The 22962-nt window shown below is 40.9% G+C and overlaps 2 non-coding genes across 2 annotated transcripts; both read right to left on the reverse strand.

Moving 5' to 3' along the window:
• Positions 1-7810: 7810 nt before the first annotated feature.
• On the reverse strand, positions 7811-7900 carry TRNAY-GUA. The gene is given in 2 exon segments: positions 7811-7846; positions 7864-7900. It is a non-coding gene; the product is annotated as a tRNA-Tyr (tRNA).
• Positions 7901-15523: 7623 nt separating this feature from the next.
• Positions 15524-15613, reverse strand: TRNAY-GUA. Its single transcript is given in 2 exon segments — positions 15524-15559; positions 15577-15613. It is a non-coding gene; the product is annotated as a tRNA-Tyr (tRNA).
• Between the last annotated feature and the right edge of the window lie 7349 nt (positions 15614-22962).

The following is a 22962-nucleotide window of genomic DNA, read 5'->3' on the forward strand; positions in this document are numbered from 1 at the left end:
AGCATGAAATCATCTGTAAACTTAGTCAGCCATAAACCTTCAGCATTTGCTTCCATTTCACAAAAGTAGATGGCAAAAAGGAGCAGGCCCAGTACCGAGCCCCGGGAGACTCAACTAGTGGCTGGCCTCTTGGTGGAGGTGGCCTCACCTATTTTTCTAACTATTCATTAGAATAAGACAACACAAACTGAGGACTGATGCTTGGGCAATTACGGGTGATAAGAGAAAGATTTTTTTCTCATAGTGACAAATAATTCGAATAGCAATCCTGAAGAAGTGTGGTTAAAACTCTTAGAATTCAAGAATGTCTAGGACATACATCTTTATGAGGACTGTGGTTGGTATGACATAACATGCTAGAGAAATAAGACCTGAAGTTCACCTAATAAACATATGATCCTCATCTATTGTGAAAATCTATACTTCTAAGAAATGAACAGCAAGTGGCCCACTTTGCATCGGTTAGGGCTCAAAGCTTAAAAAGACCATTACTTAATGTGCAATGTTCTGTCATAAAAGAGAACAGAATAGACCTTCGCAAAGCATATCTATAGTATGCAATCAGACCCTAAATAGCAACACTGTCATGACCCTTAAGGAACAAAGACACTGCTTTAAGAGATAAAATTACTAATTTCATATTTTACTGCATTTATATCATCATAGGTTCATAGATTCATAGGAGAGTACTAGGCTAACAACTCTAGAGCCCTTCCACGCTTAGCCAAATTTATCCAAGTTGCCCCAATTGACAGTGGTTAGGTGACTGAAGTTCACAGAGATGTGTCTATGGTAGTTAATACTGACTTCCTCTGTCCAGGAGGGACATGGGCACCACCACAGGATGGAATTTCCAGTCACCCATCCATTGATCTAGGTTGCATTTGAAGAGGGTCAGGGAGGGGCTCTGTTTCACGTGAACTGCAAACTTGTTCCAGAGAAGTGTCAGTCTCTGGTTGATATATCTATCTCTCCAGCAAGACCTGTTCATGTCAAAAGCCAAGTTAAGATTCCTGGAGGAGTGAACCTCATGCTGTTTAATTTACAAATGTGTAGTATTTCCATCAGGGCCAGGTCAGAGACTGCTCTGTAAGTCAGGCACAGGTCACCCCTTGGCAACCTGTAGGAAACAGAATACAGTGACAGGGCTTGCAGTCTTTCATTTTAAGAATTATTTTGTGTACCTTACAATTTATTGATGAGAAACCTCTGTGGTCTCTCCAACTGGTGCAGGTGTCTGCTGAAGTGCATGCAAAACAGATCATTGTACTTAGTTACTGGTCTCATGAGGGCTGAGTATAATTGAATTATAATATCCTTAGAGCTAGATGCAATGCCATTACTTATAAGATGTGCCACATAGGATTTCTTACTACTGTGGATATGTGGTGGTCAAAGTTCAGGCTGTTATCAGCTTGAGTACCCAGATCTCATACCACAGGGAATACACTTAGGGGAGTGCTGTCTATAATGTAATTAGCAGGGATGTTAGTTTTCCCAAATGGAATAATAATGCATTTATTTTGCATTTAGCTTTAATCCGTGGCTTTGGTACCCATCATTTGTCTGCATTGACCTGCCATTAGTATATTAACATCACTGGGGGACTTAATGACTGCTCCCAAGTTGCAGTCATCAGCAAACGTCGTCAGCCACAGGCCATCCAAGTTTGCTTGCATTTCTGAGAAATAAATTCCAAAAACTAAGGGGCCAAGCACAGAACCCTGTTGTATGCCACTGGTGATTGATCTTTGGTTAGAGGTGAAGTCACCCGTTTTTGACAGTATGTGTCTGTCAATGAGCTAGTTGGTAACATAGACGTTAATTGCCAGTTGTGAGAGTTTCTCTATAATATCTGAGTGGGGGATTATGTCAAATGCATGGACTAGGTCAAGATAGGCAGAATGCACTGTCTTTCCCTCGTCCAGGGCCTTGGTGACTTTCTTGAAGTCAACTATCTTTAACAGGTATGATCTACGTTTAACAAATTTGAACTGGGTTGGGTTCTAAGTTTAAAAGTTACCTATGTCCTTGTTAATAAGGTCCATAAGGATTTTTTCTATGGCCTTGCAAATAAGGCTGGTCAACCTTATGGGTCTATAATTCCCAGTGTTGGTTGATGGTCCCCCTTTCTGTAGAGGGGCTACTATTCTTATCATCCATTGAGCTGCAAGACCGCAACATAGCCAGTTTACATACTCTGGTTAAACAGGGATCCAAGTGGTTTGCTAGGTCATGTTTTAAGTTGTTGAAAAGTCAACTGGGATTTTGTCTGGTCCAACTTATGCTCCATTTTTTGGTCTTGCAGAGTGCTGAGATGACTTGCTATCTTGAATAAATAGGCTGAGGAATGGTGGCAGGTATATTTTGGGGGATGACTGGAGGGTATAGGGATGAAGTCTGTTTCATATCTGTCACCTAGCAGGTTGAATATTCCCTCAGGTTGAGTATGGGTGGTGCCATCCATAACCAGTTCAGTGCATCGCTGGGTATTCCTTTTTTGATTTCGGACATAGTTAAAGAATGCTTTGTGATTATCCTTAACTAGGGAGGTTATTTTTGCTTCATAATTAGCTTTGGAGGACTTGACAAGATTCTAATTTGTTTGTTTAAGCTAGAGAGGGACTTCTTCCTCTGCTGAGCCAGTTAATTCTTGCTCTTGGACATTAAATTATTTTTCTTGTTGTATAACCTGTTTACACTAGGGTTCCGCCAGGGTGGCTTGTTTTTTTGTCAAGACCTGGTCTCAGTCTAGTCAGGTTCAGCTGATTCTATACAACTGCGTAAGTGGCTATACAAGGCATTGGTGTACACCTCTGCATAGTAGTCCATTTTATCTGCATTTGAGGAGGCTTTGAAACTTCTTATAACATCACTTAGTAGGAGGCAGTTTGTCAATGAAAAATGATTAATGTTTTTTGAGCTTGATGGGGTATCTGGTCTTATAAATAAATCAAATGAGGATATCACACTTGGTGGGGTGCAATGCTCTCTCGTGTTACTAAGTACTATGTCCAGGACATTTGAGCCTCTTGTGTGTGTGCTTCCTGGCTGTTCCAGAGAATTTGCAATGGCTAAGTCCAAGAACCTCTGAGCCAGCATATTTGTGGTCATGTATTTTTCCCAGTCAATGGTAATATAATTAAAATCCGCCATGAGTAATGTGCTGGGCTATATGACAAGTGACTCCCAGAAGTCTAGGCATTAGGTATGCTTTTCCTGTTTCATGGTGGGGGACCTATAGCTAGCTATGATGTAGTAGGGGGCTTTGCCTATTCTTAATTCTGTATGAAGTAGCTCAAGAGAGTCACACTGCTTGACCACTCTTGAGGTGTGTTTATCTTTACTGAAGATGGATGCACCTCCTCCTTTGGTTCTTTCACACTCAGTTCATGGTCTGAACGTATGGAAGGCATTGCAGCCCCGCACGGCCAGGGTGCTTTCCACATCTTTGAACCATGTCTTGGTGACTGAACAGAAACCAGCATCTTCCAAAGTGAGGAGGGCTTCCAAGGAGTGCAGTTTCTTGTTTAGACTCCTAGAATTAAGCAGCAGTACTTCAAGTTTAAATAGAGAGGATTTTGTTATATTGAGAGGTCGCTTATTTTGATGCTGCCTAAAAAAGGCACAATAGATATGGCTAATGCGTTTGCCAGTATACAAAAGCCTAGAGGAGACAGGTGCAGAGGATCCCTAGCAAAACAGCATGGCCTGCCAACCATGTCTTCCCAGAATGACAGATATTGTATCCCATTGAACTGACACCAGAAGATAACCCAATTGTTAAATTCAAACATTTTTACTTAGCCTGCGGCATCATACATGGAGGAGGTAGAATGCTGTTTAAGGCTAGGCTTATACTTGCCTGTCACAATCTGAGAGCAAAGTCATTTTTCTCTTCATATTGACCAGTGAGTTACACCTGAAGTCATTCACCCCACATGGACTATTACAGGGTCATACTGGGACTTGTGGTTAAGTGACTTCAGTGCTTGAGTGACTTGACGGATTGTGGCACCTGACAGGCAGCTAACCATAACCCGCTCCTTATACAGCCTGGTGAGGGGAATATCCATGTGTCTCACAATGGTGTCACCTATGACCAATACATTAGGTTTTGTAGTGCTACGCCTTATGGGCTTATTTGTTCAGACAGTGGTGTGTGTGTTATGTATTGTGGTTGTTTTTTGCATTGTTATGTGATAAGTGGTTTCTGTTTGGGAGGACTCTGATATTTTGGAAAGTTACTAGTGAGTACCTCCACTTATGTGGGTTTATGAGTGCTGTCCTTATATATTGTGGGAAGTGTGTGTATGTGCATACCTCTCAACCTGGAAACATCAAAAATCTGGACAAGGCCCATAAAAAAATAGGTACAAATCTGTACGCTGATTAACATCTAATTTGCATACATAATTATGTAACCCCACCCACTCAAATGGAATTGTGGGATACCAACTTTCGAACGCAAATTGAAGAACAGACAACCAAAACATGGCACCAGACCAGAGTCCCCCTGCAGCCATTCCAGTGTCCTGTTACCTGGCTATTTTGCCCCATTTACCATAAACACTAATGTATGCATACTGCTTTACTTCTACAATGATTTGAATTTTATTTTTACATTTTACAGCACAACAATGCAGAAACACTAAGAGACATCATCTGGTAAACAAAGCAATACTGTCTCACAATGAAAATAGGCTTGACATTAAACTTTGCCCTTGAAACTCACATTCATTGAAACAGCATTGAAACCCACACCACATCCAAAGAAAATGCATCTGGCCAGTGGTGGATAAAGACTACATGTGGGCTGTTTTCAAATCATTGGCCCCTTGCACACAAAACAAGAAACATACATGTGTTCTTTTCTTTATACACCTTCCTGACTTTATTAAATTATATACCTTCCTTGTATAATACAACACACTCTTTATCCATATTTTAAAATATTTAATTAATTAGGCTATATAATATCATCATACTGCTTTTCCCTGACCAAATGTTATGCTGATGTCTAGAGAGCATTGTAACTATATGATTTTTTCAAATATTTTCCCTGTAGCTGCTAAAATTGTTGGCTGGTCTAAAGTCATTGGCATTGGCCAGTTTGGTGATTTTTAAGGTCTGCTATTATTATATATAATGGCTTGCTTCCAGACAGTAGTCAAGGATTTGCTAGTGAAACAGATTACAAAAATGACTAACAAGGTGTACTCAATATATTCTGCTGATCCAGGGATGTAAACTGTCACCTCCATTTAGGACATCCCTTGAGATTTGTTCTAAAAGCATTTCAATTTCTTTTGTCTTTATGTAGTGAAGTAAAAGGGGTGCATAGGAAGGTGGTCTGAACTTTTTGGAATAGAGTGTTTAGTTGATGCGGGGTGTTTGGGACAGTTGTAGGGACTCACTGGAAAGATCTTGTGGAAGATTCATCTCCTGTGGAGCAATTTATAGTACCATTTTTAATACATTCACTATTTTATTACATAAGGGCACAGCCAAGATTTTTTTTGGAATTGTGCAACAATTTTATTTTTTTGATTGCAACAACAATAAAATATTCAGAATATTCAAAACGTGTCACCATACAACCATGCACAAATCAAACTCTTAGGTTACAGCCATGACTATTTAACAGTTATAATTTAGCATTTACTAATACAATACTCACTATTATGTGCTTTGATACTAAGGAAAATACAGGTAGGTTTTACAGGTTAGTTTGAGGACTTCACCAAGAAACTGGTCACTCCCTAGAAAATCCTGACATGCGAAGAACAATATCACACACACACACACACACACACACACACACACACACACACACACACACACACACACACACACACCTCCCTGCTCCAGAGTGTATAAGAAAGCAGAGCGCTGCTCAATTTCCCCTGTTCAGAAACAATTCAGCGCTTCACTCCATTCAGACAAGACCGTGCTTCCACCTTGTTTAGCAAAACAATAATCAAATCTCTCTGGGCCCTAACCAGTTGCCTTGTCCTGGATCTAGCCCTGCTTTCTACATTAGTTTCCCCTTCCTTCTCCCACCATTCTCCCAGGATTGTTCTAACAGTCATATTTCTTATTACTTTCTTTTCCTAGAGCACCCCCCCCCCCAGTAAATTCTGTCTATTTCTTCTGCCCAGTGTGTAATTTTACAGTCTTGAGCTGTACCACAATCTATGGTGTTCATAGTCGTTGCCCTTAGGAGTAGTGAGAATTTATGCTGGCTGGTAACCTTACCCTGTGTAGTGCTCCATTCCCCGGCCCGGCTCCCATTCTGTTCCTTTCCTCATATTGCCGGGCTCGCTGCTGCCATTAATCCCTTCCTCATGTTGCTGCTGTCCTGTCCATCACTGTGGGTTGCTGCTGCCATTAATCCCGAGCCCCAGCTCTGCCATTAATCCCGGCTCATTAGTCCCACACCGTGGGCTCGATACTGCCATTAATCCTGGTGGGCTCCTGTTCCCCATGCTGCTGCATTAATCTCGCCGTTAACTTAACCGCCGGAAATGATGATGTGAACAGCCAGCCAGCCGGAAATGATGATGCAAGCTCCTTGAGCTCAATTCCGACTGGCTGGTAGCCTGACGGCGCTGACATCATTGCGCACGTGATGACGTCAGCTCCGACAATGGGACATTTTAAAAAATTTAGAAAACAAAAAGAAAAAAATCGGAAATGAAGGGGTGCCACTCGGGAATCGTGGTACCCCTTCATTTGGACCCCAAAACTCGGTAAAAAATGAGCAATTCAGAACGGTTGGGAGGTCTGTGTATGTGTGCTGACAACCTGTTTGGTATTCGATTTGCCCTTACGTGGGAGAGTTTTGCCTCCAATCTCATACTGTAATTATATCTCTCACATAAAGTATTTCTTTGTTTCAGGAGTAAGAAGCTGTCAGTATACATGAGACAATTGCTACATTGCTTCTGGATGCCCAGGTCTATCAGGATGGCTAGATAAATGATGGGAAACTGCCCTTCCATGATAGCAGTCCCTTACTGTATGTTTTATTAGGGAAGGGAATGGGTTAATTTGACAGGACTGTGCTGGTAGCACAGAGGCTACAAGAGGGACCTGTACGTTGCATGGGATAAGGTTGATCTATAAGGCAATACTGCTCAGTACGCAATGAAGTTGCTCCTAGAGCAGGCAAAAGCCTTGGAAAGTTTTCACTGGCAACTGTTTGGGTAAAACTGAGCTTCTAAGCTTTGCTGTCTATACAGGGTACTGCTAACCGCCACTGCACAAACAGCAGCACAGCACAAACAGGAGGTTTAAATATGAGCAAAGAGAAAACAATTTTAAGCTAACTACCAACCAGGAAAGCAAACAATAAGCCTTCTACCAGCAGCCCCCAACTCAGACGGGTGAGATCAGCACACTTCTGCTACAAGGGTGCATAAAAAAACCTTCTTAATGAAGAATAGCTGGTTTGGAGCCCAAGTGTAACAAGACCAAACAAACTAGCTACAACTAAGAGACACAATGTAATACAGTGCAATTATCTAATTAAAGCAACAGACAGTACATTTTTTTTTTCTTCAGGTGTTAAGGGAATGTAAAATGTTCTGTGCAAAAAACCTTGAACTGGTTACAGAAAACATAAAATGTTCAATTTAGTCATTCAAAGTTACCAGGAACCTCAAGCATTGTGGAGGCTACCGCACATTCACTATCATCTCAGAGAACTAATTGCTTAGCAAACTGACTTGCTTAATTTACAGCAAGTACAGACTGATTTACCTCTCTTAACAGATCACAATCTATAAAGCACCAAACTAAAAACCTTTCCTTCGGACCGGAATTGAACCAGTGACCTAAGGATTACTACAACTGTAACATCTACAGTCCTCCGCTCTACCAACTGAGCTACCGAAGGAAATCTACCAAGCTCTCTTTTTACAGCAGGATGAAAATGTAAGGGCTCCACCTCCTAGTGATCATAATTTACTACAGCTCAATTTTTGAATTATTATGAATGACACATTCCTTGCTCACAAAGCCAAGCATTAGCATTTGTTAACTACACTTTCAGTTTCATCCCCTATGCATGTTTGCTGATTTATTTACTTTCTGGCCCTTTTTTCTTTGTTTTTAAGTGAGAAACATTTTGGTTATTTATCTAATGCTTTGACAAAGCACCTTAAGAAAGGGATTTACTTCATAAACATTCTTTCCAGGTTTAACTATTTCTAGAAATCATCACTATGGCACTAAAGTCACAAATGATCTTTTTTTGATGACTTTCTAACTCTGCACATTATAAAATCTTATGTTAAGTGCTTTACAAGTGGCACGTTTTCTTTGTACATTCCTTTTTCCGTTTGTACATCTGCATTTTTTCATTTTCACCACTAGATGTCTAAATAGCTTTCCTTACCATTTGTCATTCTTCTATGCTTACTACACAAAATTTACATTTGCATCATATTTTAGTAAAATACTTGAGATATATTTAATAAACTTGCAATTAATGAATGTTTTAAACTGAAGTTAAATGAATTCACTGAAAAATGAATTAACTGTTCAGTTTCCCTTGTACATAACCTAAATAAATTAAGCTTGTGTACATTTAAATAATCAGAAAATATTTTAGTTTGATTAAGTCAGCGACAGCGCTTGTATTAACATAACAATAGCCGTACCTGATTTGCTATTTACTGCATTTTAGACAGCTTTGTCATTACACTTCAGTACTTTCTAACACAGAACATTTTCTGAAAAAAAGCTGTCCTTCACTTTACTGTGGTAACTTTCTATACAACATAATTGAAACTGTTATAAATCAGAATCTTTTAAGTACTCTGTAAACTATTTACATTGTATTTTGGAGGGTGTCATGATTGCAGTTCATAAAATTAATAAAGTGGATTACATGATGGTGCTGCGGTAGCGTTGTCACCTCACAGTAAGACGTTGTCCTGTTCAATTCTCAGCTAGAGCGTCTTCTGTGTGGAGACATGCATGAATGGGCGTACCTTCGTTGAAGGTTGTGCATCAGGGCCGGCAACTCAGCATGTAAAAATCTACTGCTAATCATTAGCAGACCAGAGTTCCGCTGTGGCGACCACTAACCGGGAAAAGCCGAAAGAGACAACAACATGAATGAAAATACCCATCTAAAAAGTATGGCAAATCTATTTCTGTCCATAAGGGGCATGGGTGACAGGCCCAGTGTAAATGTCCTATTCTCCATCCAGTGGTCTAGGTTGCACTTATGTAATAGACAAACTCAGCTACACATGGATGGGATGCTTGTTCCATACGAGAGGCAGTCTCAAGGACACATACCTGTCTCTGCAGCATGTTCAGTTTAAGTCACAGACAAAATTCAGTTCCCTAGCCTTGTATTTCTGTTACTGCTTGACTTACAAATATGCAGGAGATTCATAAGTGTGGGGTTTGCAGAAGCATTATAAGCTGGACATAGATCACCCTTCAGCAACCTAAAGGAGACTGAGTAGAAGGAAAGGGCTTTAAGATGCTTTGCATTAGGCAGGTTTTCTGCTGCTTGTATTCTTTTCATAAGGAATGAACCTCTGAGGTTGCTTTAGTTGCTGCATATGCCTGGTCAGGTAGGGATCATTGTAACTTATGATTGTTCTGATAAGGCCAGAGTACAGTGGGATAATGACTTCTTTGGATCTAGATGCCATACCTTTACTTATAAGCTGCACAGCATAAAAGGACTTCCTCACCACTGTGGCCATGTAGTGGTCAAAGGTAAGGGTACTATCTATGTCTGTACCTACATGCCTGACCACTGGGTCAGCTCTTAGGTGTGTATTATCAAAATGGTAATTAGCCAGGATGGCTGACTTCCTAAAGGGTAAAATAATGCATTTTTTACCATTGAGTTTAAGACCATGGCTTTGGCCATATCTGTTAGTCAGAGAAAGGCCTTTTTGAAGAAGGCAAGTGTCTGCAGGGGAGTCTAACATAACCCCTAGCATGCAATCATCTATAAACTTAGTCAGCCATAAACCTTCAGCATTTGCTTCCATTTCACAGAAGTAGATGCCAAAAAGGACCAGGCACAGTGCCGAGCCCTGGGGGACTCCACTAGTGGCTGGCCTCCTGGTGGGGGTGGCCTCGCCTACTTTTCTAATCATTCCATTAGAATAAGACCACACAAACTGAGGACAGATGCTTGGACAGTTAAGGGAGATAGGAGAAACATTTTTTTGTTACATAGGAAGGGTGGCAAAAAATTGAAAAAGCAATCCTGAAGAAGATTGGTTAAAACTCTTAGAATTCAAGAATGTATAGGACATGCATCGTTATGAGGACTGTGGTGGGTACAACATAACATGTTATAGAAATAAGAGCTGAAGCTTACCTAATAAACATATGATCCTCTTCTGTTGTGAAAATCTATACTGCTAAGGAATGAACAGCAAGTGGGCCACTTTGTATCGATTAGGGCTCAAAGCTTAAACAGACCATTACTTAAAGTGCAGTGTTCTGTCATAAAAGCAAACAGAATAGATCTTGTCAAAGCATATCTATCCTATGCAATCAGACCCTCAATAGCAACACTGTCACTGCCCTTAAGGAACAAAGACACTGTTTTAAGATATATGACTACTAATTTCATGTTATACTGGATTTATATTGTCATAGGTTTATAGGAGGGTACTAGGCTAATGAACTTAGAGCTCTTCCAAGCTTAGTCATATTTATCTCAAATTTCCCCAATTGACGGTGGTTAGGTGAGTGATGTTCGCAGAGGTAAGTGTCAATGGTAGTTAATACTGACTCTGTCCAGGAGGGACATCAGCACCACCACAGGAAGGAATTTTCAGTCACCCATCCATTGATCTAGGTTGCATTTGAAGAGGGTCATAAAGGGGCTCTGTTTCATGTGAACTGCAAGCTTCTTCCAGAGAAGTGGCAGTCTCTGGTTGATATATCTATCTCTCCAGCATGACTTGTTCATGTCAAAGGCTAGGTTAAGTTTCCTGGAATAAGTGACCCTCCTGCAGTTTGATTTACACATATGTAGTAAGGCGACCCCTAACCGGGAAAAGCTATAAGAAGAAGTATTTCCATCAGGGCCACGTTAGAAACTGCCCTGCAAGCTAGGCACAGATCACCCCTTAACAACCTATAGGAAACAGAATAGAGTGACAGGGCTTGCAGTCTTTCCATTTGACTAGTTTTGTGTACCCTGCAATTTATTGGTGAGAAACCTCTGTGGTCTCTCCAACTGTTGCAGGTGTCTGGTGAAGTGCATGCAAAATGGACTATTGTAGTCAGTTATTGGTCTCCTGAGGGCTGAGTATAAAGGAATTATAATATCCTTAGATCTAGATGTGATGCCATTACTTATAAGATGTGCCACATAGAAGGATTTCTTACTACTGTGGATATGTGGTGGTCAAAGTTCAGGTTGTTATCAACTTGAGATGGACCATTGTACTCAGTTATTGGTCTCATGAGGGCTGAGTATAATGGAATTATAATATCCTTAGATCTAGATGTGATGCCATTACTTATAAGATGTGCCACGTAGAAGGATTTCTTACTACTGTGGATATGTGGTGGTCAAAGTTCAGGTTGTTATCAACTTGAGTACCCAGATCTCATACCACAGGGTCTACACTTAGGGGGGTGCTGTCTATAATGTAATTAGCAGGGATGTTAGCTTTCCCAAATGGAATAATAATGCATTTTTTTGCATTTATCTTTAATCCATGGCTTTGGTACCCATCATTTGTCTGTGTTAACCCTGTCTTCAGTATATTAACATCACTGGGAGACTCAATGATTGCTCCCAATTTGCAGTCATCAGGAAACTTGGTCAGTCACAGGCCATCAAAGTTTGCTGGCATTTCTAAGAAATAAATTCTGAAAACTAAGCGGCCCAGCACAGAACCCTGTTGCATGCCAGTGGTGATTGGTCTTTTGTTAGAGGGGAAGTCACCCAGTTTTGACAGTATGTGTCCTATCAGGCTACCCATCTGGTGACTTAGGGGATAATTGCCAATTGTGAGAGTTTCTCTATAATATCTGAGTGGGGGATTATGTCAAATGCATGGACTAGGTCAAGATAGGCAGAATGCACTGTCTTTCCCTCGTCCAGGGCCTTGGTGACTTTCTTGAAGAAGTCAACTATCTTTAACAGGTATGATCTACGTTTAACGAATTTGAACTGTGTTGGGTTCCAAGTTTAGAAGTTACCTATGTCCTTGTTAATAAGGTCCATAAGGATTTTTTCTATGGCCTTGCAAATGAGGCCAGTCACCCTTATGGGTCTATAATTCCCAGTGTTGGTTGATGGTCCCCCTTTCTGTAGAGGGGCTACTGTTACTATCATCCATTGCACCGCAAGCCCGCAACATAGCCAGTTCACATTCTGTGGTTAAACAGGGATCCAAGTGGTTCGCTAGGTCATGTTTTAAGTTATTTAAAAGTCAACCAGGATTTTGTCTGGTCCCACATATGCTCCATTTTTTGGTCTTTCAGAGTGCTGAGATGACTTGCTATCTTGAGAAAATAGGCTGAGGAATAGTGGTAGGTATATTTTGGGGGGTGATTGGAGGGTACAGGGGGTGAAGTTTGCTTCAAATCTGTCACCTAGCAGGTTGACTATTCCCTCAGGGTGAATATGGGCGGTACCATCCACAAACAGTTCAGTGCATCGCTGGGTATTCCTATTTAGATTTCGGACATAGTTAAAGAATGCTTTGTGATTATCCTTAGCTAGGGAGGTTATTTTTTTCTTGATAATTAGCTTTGGAGGACTTGACAAGATCTCCAGTTTGTTTGTTTAAGCTAGAGAGGGATTTCTTCCTCTGCTGAGCCAGTTCCCTCTTGCTCTTGGACATTAGCTTCTTTTTCTTGTTGAATAACCTGTTTACACTAGGGTTCCATCAGGGTGGTTTGTTTTTTCGTCAAGACCTGGTTTCAATTTGGTCAGGTTCAGCTGATTCTATACAACTGCTTAAGTGGCTATACAGGGCATTGGTGTACATCTCTGCATAGAAGTCCATTTTATCTGCATTTGAGGAGGCTTTGAAACTTCTTATAACATCACTTAGCAGGAGGCAATTTGTCTCTGAAAAATTATTAATCTTTTTTTGAGCTTGATGGGGTATCTGGTCTTATAACTACATCAAATGAGGTTGATTTATGGTCCGATCTTACCAAGAAGGATATCACAAGTGTGGGGGGGGGGGGCAATGCTCTCTCAGGTTAGTATGTACTATGCCCAGGACATTTAAGCCTCTTGTGGGTATGCTTACTAGCTGTTCCAGAGCATTTGCAATGGCAAAGTCGAAGAACCTCTGAGCCAGAATATTTGTGGTCATGTATGTCTCCCAGTCAATGGTAATATAATTAAAATCACCCATGAGTAATGTGCTGGGCTGTATGGCAAGTGACTCCAGGAAGTCCAGGCATTAGGTATGCTTTTCCTGTTTCATGGTGGGGGACCTATAGCTAGCTATGATGTAGTACGGGACTTTGCCTATTCTTAATTCTGTATGAAGTAGCTTAAGAGAGTCATACTGTTTGACCAGTCTTGAGGTGTGCATATCTTTATTGAAGATGGATGCACCTCCTCCTATGGTTCTTTCACACTCAGTTCATGGTCTGAACGTATGGAAGGCATTGCAGCCCTGCACGGCCAGGGTGCTTTCCACATATTTGAACCATGTCTCGGTGACTGAACAGAAACCAGCATCTTCCAAAGTGAGGAGTGCTTCCAAGGAGTGCAGTTTCTTGTTTAGACTCCTAGAATTAAGCAATAGTACTTCAAGTTTAAATAGAGAGGATTTTGTTATGTTGAGAGGTCGCTTATTTTGACGCTGTCTAAAAAAGGCACAATAGGCATGGCTAATGCCTTTGCCAGTATACAAAATCCTAGAGGAGACAGGTGCAGAGGATCCCTGGCAAAACAGCGTGGCCTGCCAACCATGTCTTCCCAGGCTGACAGATATTGTATCCCCTTGAACTGACACCAGAAGATAACCCAATTGTTAAATTCAAACATTTTTACTTAGCAATGTGGCATCATACATGGAGAAGGTAAAATGTTGTTTAAGGCTAGACTTACACCTGCCTGTGACACAATCTGAGAGCAAAGTCATTTCTCTCTTCATATTGACCAGTGAGTTATGCCTGAAGTCATTCACCCCACATGGACTATGACAGAGTCATACTCGGACTTGTGGTTGAGTGACTTCAGTGCTTGAGTGACTTAACGGATTGTAGCACCTGACAGGCAGCTAACCATAACTCACTCCTTATACAGCATGGTGAGGGGAATATCCATGTCTCTCACAATGGATACACCTATGACCAATACGTTAACTTTTGTGGTGTTACGACCGTATGGGCTTATTTGTTCACACACTGGTGTGTGTAATATGTATTGTGGTTGTTTTTTGCATTGTTATGTGTGTAAGTGGTTTCTGTTTTGGAGGTCTTTGATCTTTTGGAAAGTTACTAGTGAGTACCTCCACTTATGGGGGTTTATGTGTGCTGTCCTTATATAGTGTGGAAAGTGTGTGTATGTGTACTGACAACCTGTCTGGCATTCAATTTGTCCTTATGTGGGAGAGTCTTGCCTCCAATTTCATAGTGTAATTATATCTCTCACATAAAGTATTTGTTTATTTCAGGAGTAAGTGGTAGTCAGTATACATGAGACAATTGCTACATTGCTTCAGGATGCCCAGGTCTATCAGGATGGCTAGAGAAATGATGGGGAACTGCCTGCTCATGATAGCAGTCTCTTACTGTATGTTTTATTAGGGAAGGGAATGGGTTAATTTGACAGGACTGTGCTGGTAGCAAAGAAGCTACAACAGGGACCTATACGTTGCATGGGATAAGGTTGATCTATAAGGCAATACTGCTCGGTGCGCAATGAAGTAGCTCCTAGAGAATGAGAAAACCTTGGAAGATTTTCATTGGCAACTGTTTGGGTAAAACTGAGCTTCTAAGCTTTTCTGTCTATACAGGGCACTGCTAACCGCCACTGCGCAATGAGCAGCACAGCACAAACAGGAGACTTAAATATGAGCAAAGAGAAAACTATTTTAAGCTAACTACCAACCAGGAAAGCAAACAATAAGCCTTCTACCAGCAGTCCCCAACACAGACAGGTGAGATCAGCAAACTTCTGCTACAAGGGTGCATAAAAACACCTTCTTAATGAAGAATAGCTGGTTTGGAGCCCAAGTGTAACAAGATCAAACACACTACCTACAATTAACAGATAGAATGTAATACAGTGCAATTATCTAATTAAAGCAACATACAGTACATTTTTTTCTTCAGGTGTTAAGGGAATGTAAAATGCTCTGCGAAAAAACATTGAACTGATTACAGAAAACATAAAATGTTCAATTTAGTCATTCAAAGTTACCAGGAACCTCAAGCATTGTGAAGGCTACCGCACATTCACCATTGTCTGAGAGAACTAATTACTTGGCAAACTGACGTTACCTCTCTTAACAGATCACAATCTGTAAAGCACCAAACTAAAAACCTTTCCTTCGGACCGGAATTGAACCAGTGACCTAAGGATTACTACAACTGTAACATCTACAGTCCTCCGCTCTACCAACTGAGCTACCGAAGGAAATCTACCAAGCTCTCTTTTTACAGAAGGATGAAAATGTAAGGGCTCCACCTCCTAGTGATCATAATTGACTACAGCTCAATTTTTGAATTATTATGAATGACACACTCCTTGCTCACAAAGCCAAGCATTAGCATTTGTTAACTACACTTTCAGTTTCATCCCCTATGCATGTTTGCTGATTTATTTACTTTCTGGCCCTTTTTTCTTTGTTTTTAAGTGAGAAACATTTCGGTTATTTATCTAATGCTTTGACAAAGCACCTTAAGAAAGGGATTTACTTCATAAACATTCTTTCCAGGTTTAACTATTTCTAGAAATCATCACTATGGCACTAAAGTCACAAATGATCTTTTTTTGATGACTTTCTAACTCTGCACATTATAAAATCTTATGTTAAGTGCTTTACAAGTGGCACGTTTTCTTTGTACATTCCTTTTTCCGTTTGTACATCTGCATTTTTTCATTTTCACCACTAGATGTCTAAATAGCTTTCCTTACCATTTGTCATTCTTCTATGCTTACAACACAAAATTTACATTTGCGTCATATTTTAGTAAAATACTTGAGATATATTTAATAAACTTGCAATTAATGAATGTTTTAAACTGAAGTTAAATGAATTCACTGAAAAACGAATTAACTGTTCAATTTCCCTTGTACATAACCTAAATAAATTAAGCTTGTGTACATTTAAATAATCAGAAAATATTTTAGTTTGATTAAGTCAGCGACAGCGCTTGTATTAACATAACAATAGCCGTAACTGATTTGCTATTTACTGCATTTTAGACAGCTTTGTCATTACACTTCAGTACTTTCTAACACAGAACATTTTCTGAAAAAAAGCTGTCCTTCACTTTACTGTGGTAACTTTCTATACAACATAATTGAAACTGTTATAAATCAGAATCTTTTAAGTACTCTGTAAACTATTTACATTGTATTTTGGAGGGTGTCATGATTGCAGTTCATAAAATTAATAAAGTGGATTACATGATGGTGCTGCGGTAGCGTTGTCACCTCACAGTAAGACGTTGTCCTGTTCAATTCTCAGCTAGAGCGTCTTCTGTGTGGAGACATGCATGAATGGGCGTACCTTCGTTGAAGGTTGTGCGTCAGGGCCGGCAACTCAGCATGTAAAATCTACTGCTAATCATTAGCAGACCAGAGTTCGCTGTGGCGACCACTAACCGGAAAAGCCGAAAGAGACAACAACATGAATGAAAATACCCATCTAAAAAGTATGGCAAATCTATTTCTGTCCATAAGGGGCATGGGTGACAGGCCCAGTGTAAATGTCCTATTCTCCATCCAGTGGTCTAGGTTGCACTTATGTAATAGACAAACTCAGCTACACATGGATGGGATGCTTGTTCCATACGAGAGGCAGTCTCAAGGACACATACCTGTCTCTGCAGCATGTTCAGTTTAAGTCACAGACAAAATTCAGTTCCCTAGCCTTGTATTTCTGTTACTGCTTGACTTACAAATATGCAGGAGATTCATAAGTGCGGGGTTTGCAGAAGCCTTATAAGCTGGACATAGATCACCCTTCAGCAACCTAAAGGAGACTGAGTAGAAGGAAAGGGCTTTAAGATGCTCTGCATTAGGCAGGTTTTCTGCTGCTTGTATTCTTTTCATAAGGAATGAACCTCTGAGGTTGCTTTAGTTGCTGCATATGCCTGGTCAGGTAGGGATCATTGTAACTTATGATTGTTCTGATAAGGCCAGAGTACAGTGGGATAATGACTTCTTTGGATCTAGATGCCATACCTTTACTTATAAGTTGCACAGCATAAAAGGACTTCCTCACCACTGTGGCCATGTAGTGGTCAAAGGTAAGGGTACTATCTATGTCTGTACCTACATGCCTGACCACTGGGTCAGCTCTTAGGAGTGTATTATCAAAATGGTAATTAGCCAGGATGGCTGACTTCCTAAAGGGTAAAATAATGCATTTTTTACCATTGAGTTTAAGACCATGGCTTTGGCCATATCTGTTAGTCAGAGAAAGGCCTTTTTGAAGAAGGCAAGTGTCTGCAGGGGAGTCTAACATAACCCCTAGCATGCAATCATCTATAAACTTAGTCAGCCATAAACCTTCAGCATTTGCTTCCATTTCACAGAAGTAGATGCCAAAAAGGACCAGGCACAGTGCCGAGCCCTGGGGGACTCCACTAGTGGCTGGCCTCCTGGTGGGGGTGGCCTCGCCTACTTTTCTAATCATTCCATTAGAATAAGACCACACAAACTGAGGACTGAGGCTTGGACAGTTAAGGGAGATAGGAGAAACATTTTTTTGTTACATAGGATGGGTGGCAAAAAATTGAAAAAGCAATCCTGAAGAAGATTGGTTAAAACTCTTAGAATTCAAGAATGTATAGGACATGCATCGTTATGAGGACTGTGGTGGGTACAACATAACATGTTATAGAAATAAGAGCTGAAGCTTACCTAATAAACATATGATCCTCTTCTGTTGTGAAAATCTATACTGCTAAGGAATGAACAGCAAGTGGGCCACTTTGTATCGATTAGGGCTCAAAGCTTAAACAGACCATTACTTAAAGTGCAGTGTTCTGTCATAAAAGCAAACAGAATAGATCTTGTCAAAGCATATCTATCCTATGCAATCAGACCCTCAATAGCAACACTGTCACTGCCCTTAAGGAACAAAGACACTGTTTTAAGATATATGACTACTAATTTCATGTTATACTGGATTTATATTGTCATAGGTTTATAGGAGGGTACTAGGCTAACAAACTTAGAGCTCTTCCAAGCTTAGTCATATTTATCTCAAATTTCCCCAGTTGACGGTGGTTAGGTGAGTGACGTTCGCAGAGGTAAGTGTCAATGGTAGTTAATACTGACTCTGTCCGGGAGGGACATCAGCACCACCACAGGAAGGAATTTTCAGTCACCCATCCATTGATCTAGGTTGCATTTGAAGAGGGTCATGGAAGGGCGCTGTTTCATGTGCATTGCAAGCTTGTGCCAGAGAAGTGGCAGTCTCTGTTTGATATATCTATCTCTCCAGCATGACCTGTTCATGTCAAAGGCTAGGTTAAGTTTCCTGGAGTGAGTGACCCTCCTGCAGTTTGATTTACACATATGTAGTAAAGCGACCCCTAACCAGGAAACGCTAAAAGAAGAAGTATTTCCATCGGGGCCGGGTTAGAGACTGCCCTGTAAGCCAGGCACAGGTCACCCCTTAACAACCCAGAGGGAACAGAATAGAGTGACAGGGCTTGCAGTCTTTCCATTTGACTAGTTTTGTGTACCCTGCAATTTATTGGTGAGAAACCTCTGTGGTCTCTCCAACTGTTGCAGGTGTCTGGTGAAGTGCATGCAAAATGGACTATTGTAGTCAGTTATTGGTCTCATGAGGGCTGAGTATAATGGAATTATAATATCCTTAGATCTAGATGTGATGCCATTACTTATAAGATGTGCCACATAGAAGGATTTCTTACTACTGTGGATATGTGGTGGTCAAAGTTCAGGTTGTTATCAACTTGAGATGGACCATTGTACTCAGTTATTGGTCTCATGAGGGCTGAGTATAATGGAATTATAATATCCTTAGATCTAGATGTGATGCCATTACTTATAAGATGTGCCACATAGAAGGATTTCTTACTACTGTGGATATGTGGTGGTCAAAGTTCAGGTTGTTATCAACTTGAGTACCCAGATCTCATACCACAGGGTCTACACTTAGGGGGGTGCTGTCTATAATGTAATTAGCAGGGATGTTAGCTTTCCCAAATGGAATAATAATGCATTTTTTTGCATTTATCTTTAATCCATGGCTTTGGTACCCATCATGTGTCTGTGTTAACCCTGCCTTCAGTATATTAACATCACTGGGAGACTCAATGACTGCTTCCAATTTGCAGTCATCAGGAAACTTGGTCAGTCACAGGCCATCAAAGTTTGCTGGCATTTCTAAGAAATAAATTCTGAAAACTAAGGGGCCCAGCACAGAACCCTGTTGCATGCCAGTGGTGATTGGTCTTTTGTTAGAGGGGAAGTCACCCAGTTTTGACAGTATGTGTCCTATCAGTGAGCTAGTTGGCTACCCATCTGGTGACTTAGGGGATAATTGCCAATTGTGAGAGTTTCTCTATAATATCTGAGTGGGGGATTATGTCAAATGCATGGACTAGGTCAAGATAGGCAGAATGCACTGTCTTTCTCTCGTCCAGGGCCTTGGTGACTTTCTTGAAGAAGTCAACTATCGTTAACAGGTATGATCTACGTTTAACGAATTTGAACTGGGTTGAGTTCCAAGTTTAGAAGTTACCTATGTCCTTGTTAATAAGGTCCATAAGGATTTTTTCTGTGGCCTTGCAAATGAGGCCAGTCACCCTTATGGGTCTATAATTCCCAGTGTTGGTTGATGGTCCCCCTTTCTGTAGAGGGGCTACTGTTACTATCATCCATTGCACCGCAAGCCCGCAACATAGCCAGTTCACATTCTGTGGTTAAACAGGGATCCAAGTGGTTCGCTAGGTCATGTTTTAAGTTGTTTAAAAGTCAACCAGGATTTTGTCTGGTCCCACTTATGATCCATTTTTTGGTCTTTCAGAGTGCTGAGATGACTTGCTATCTTGAGAAAATAGGCTGAGGAATGGTGGTAGGTATACTTTGGGGGGTGATTGGAGGGTACAGGGGGTGAAGTTTGCTTCAAATCTGTCACCTAGCAGGTTGACTATTCCCTCAGGTTGAATATGGGCGGTACCATCCACAAACAGTTCAGTGCATAGCTGGGTATTCCTATTTAGATTTCTGACATAGTTAAAGAATGCTTTGTGATTATCCTTAACTAGGGAGGTTATTTTTGCTTCATAATTAGCTTTGGAGGACTTGACAAGATCTCCAATTTGTTTGTTTAAGCTAAAGAGGGATTTCTTCCTATGCTGAGCCAGTTCCCTGTTCCTCTTGGACATTAGCTTCTTTTTCTTGTTGTATAACCTGCTTACACTAGGGTTCCATCAGGGTGGTTTGTTTTTTCGTCAAGACCTAGTTTCAATCTGGTCAGGTTCAGCTGATTCTATACAACTGCTTAAGTGGCTATACAGAGCATTGGTGTACACCTCTGCATAGAAGTCCATTTTATCTGCATTTGAGGAGGCTATGAAACTTCTTATAACATCACTTAGCAGGAGGCAATTTGTCTCTGAAAAATTATTAATATTTTTTTGAGCTTGATGGGGTATCTGGCCTTATAACTACATCAAATGAGGTTGATTTACAGTCCGATCTTACCAAGAAGGATATCACAAGTGTGGGGGGGGGGCAATGCTCTCTCATGTTAGTATGTACTATGCCCAGGACATATGAGCCTCTTGTGGGTGTGCTTACTAGCTGTTCCAGAGCATTTGCAATGGCAAAGTCGAAGAACCTCTGAGCCAGCATATTTGTGGTCATGTATGTCTCCCAGTCAATGGTAATATAATTAAAATCACCCATGAGTAATGTGCTGGGCTGTATGGCAAGTGACTCCAGGAAGTCCAGGCATTAGGTATGCTTTTCCTGTTTCATGGTGGGGGACCTATAGCTAGCTATGATGTAGTAGGGGACTTTGCCTATTTTTAATTCTGTATGAAGTAGCTTAAGAGAGTCATACTGTTTGACCAGTCTTGAGGTGTGCATATCTTTATTGAAGATGGATGCACCTCCTCCTATGGTTCTTTCACACTCAGTTCATGGTCTGAACGTATGGAAGGCATTGCAGCCCTGCACGGCCAGGGTGCTTTCCACATATTTGAACCATGTCTCGGTGACTGAACAGAAACCAGCATCTTCCAAAGTGAGGAGTGCTTCCAAGGAGTGCAGTTTCTTGTTTAGACTCCTAGAATTAAGCAGCAGTACTTCAAGTTTAAATAGAGAGGATTTTGTTATGTTGAGAGGTCACTTATTTTGATGCTGCCTAAAAAAGGCACAATAGGCATGGCTAATGCCTTTGCCAGTATACAAAATCCTAGAGGAGACAGGTGCAGAGGATCCCTGGCAAAACAGCGTGGCCTGCCAACCATGTCTTCCCAGGCTGACAGATATTGTATCCCCTTGAACTGACACCAGAAGATAACCCAATTGTTAAATTCAAACATTTTTACTTAGCAATGTGGCATCATACATGGAGAAGGTAAAATGTTGTTTAAGGCTAGACTTATACCTGCCTGTGACACAATCTGAGAGCAAAGTCATTTCTCTCTTCATATTGACCAGTGAGTTATGCCTGAAGTCATTCACCCCACATGGACTATGACAGAGTCATACTCGGACTTGTGGTTGAGTGACTTCAGTGCTTGAGTGACTTAACGGATTGTAGCACCTGACAGGCAGCTAACCATAACTCACTCCTTATACAGCATGGTGAGGGGAATATCCATGTCTCTCACAATGGATACACCTATGACCAATACGTTAACTTTTGTGGTGTTACGACCGTATGGGCTTATTTGGTCACACACTGGTGTGTGTAATATGTATTGTGGTTGTTTTTTGCATTGTTATGTGTGTAAGTGGTTTCTGTTTGGGAGGTCTTTGATCTTTTGGAAAGTTACTAGTGAGTACCTCCACTTATGGGGGTTTATGTGTGCTGTCCTTATATAGTGTGGGAAGTGTGTGTATGTGTACTGACAACCTGTTTGGCATTCAATTTGTCCTTATGTGGGAGAGTCTTGCCACCAATTTTATAGTGTAATTATATCTCTCACATAAAGTATTTGTTTATTTCAGGATTAAGTGGTTGTCAGTATACATGAGACAATTGCTACATTGCTTCAGGATGCCCAGGTCTATCAGGATGGCTAGAGAAATGATGGGAAACTGCCCGCTCATGATAGCAGTCTCTTACTGTATGTTTTATTAGGGAAGGGAATGGGTTAATTTGACAGGACTGTGCTGGTAGCAAAGAAGCTACAAGAGGGACCTATATGTTGCGTGGGATAAGGTTGAGCTATAAGGCAATACTGCTCAGTGCGCAATGAAGTTGCTCCTAGAGCAGGAGAAAACCTTGGAAGATTTTCATTGGCAACTGTTTGGGTAAAACTGAGCTTCTAAGCTTTTCTGTCTATACAGGGCACTGCTAACCGCCACTGCGCAATGAGCAGCACAGCACAAACAGGAGACTTAAATATGAGCAAAGAGAAAACAATTTTAAGCTAACTACCAACCAGGAAAGCAAACAATAAGCCTTCTACCAGCAGTCCCCAACTCAGACAGGTGAGATCAGCAAACTTCTGCTACAAAGGTGCATAAAAACACCTTCTTAATGAAGAATAGCTGGTTTGGAGCCCAAGTGTAACAAGATCAAACACACTACCTACAATTAA

The sequence above is a fragment of the Protopterus annectens genome, chromosome 2.part2 (assembly GCF_019279795.1).
Source record: "Protopterus annectens isolate FY-2018-M chromosome 2.part2, PAN1.0, whole genome shotgun sequence".
Taxonomy (NCBI): Eukaryota; Metazoa; Chordata; order Ceratodontiformes; family Protopteridae; genus Protopterus; species Protopterus annectens.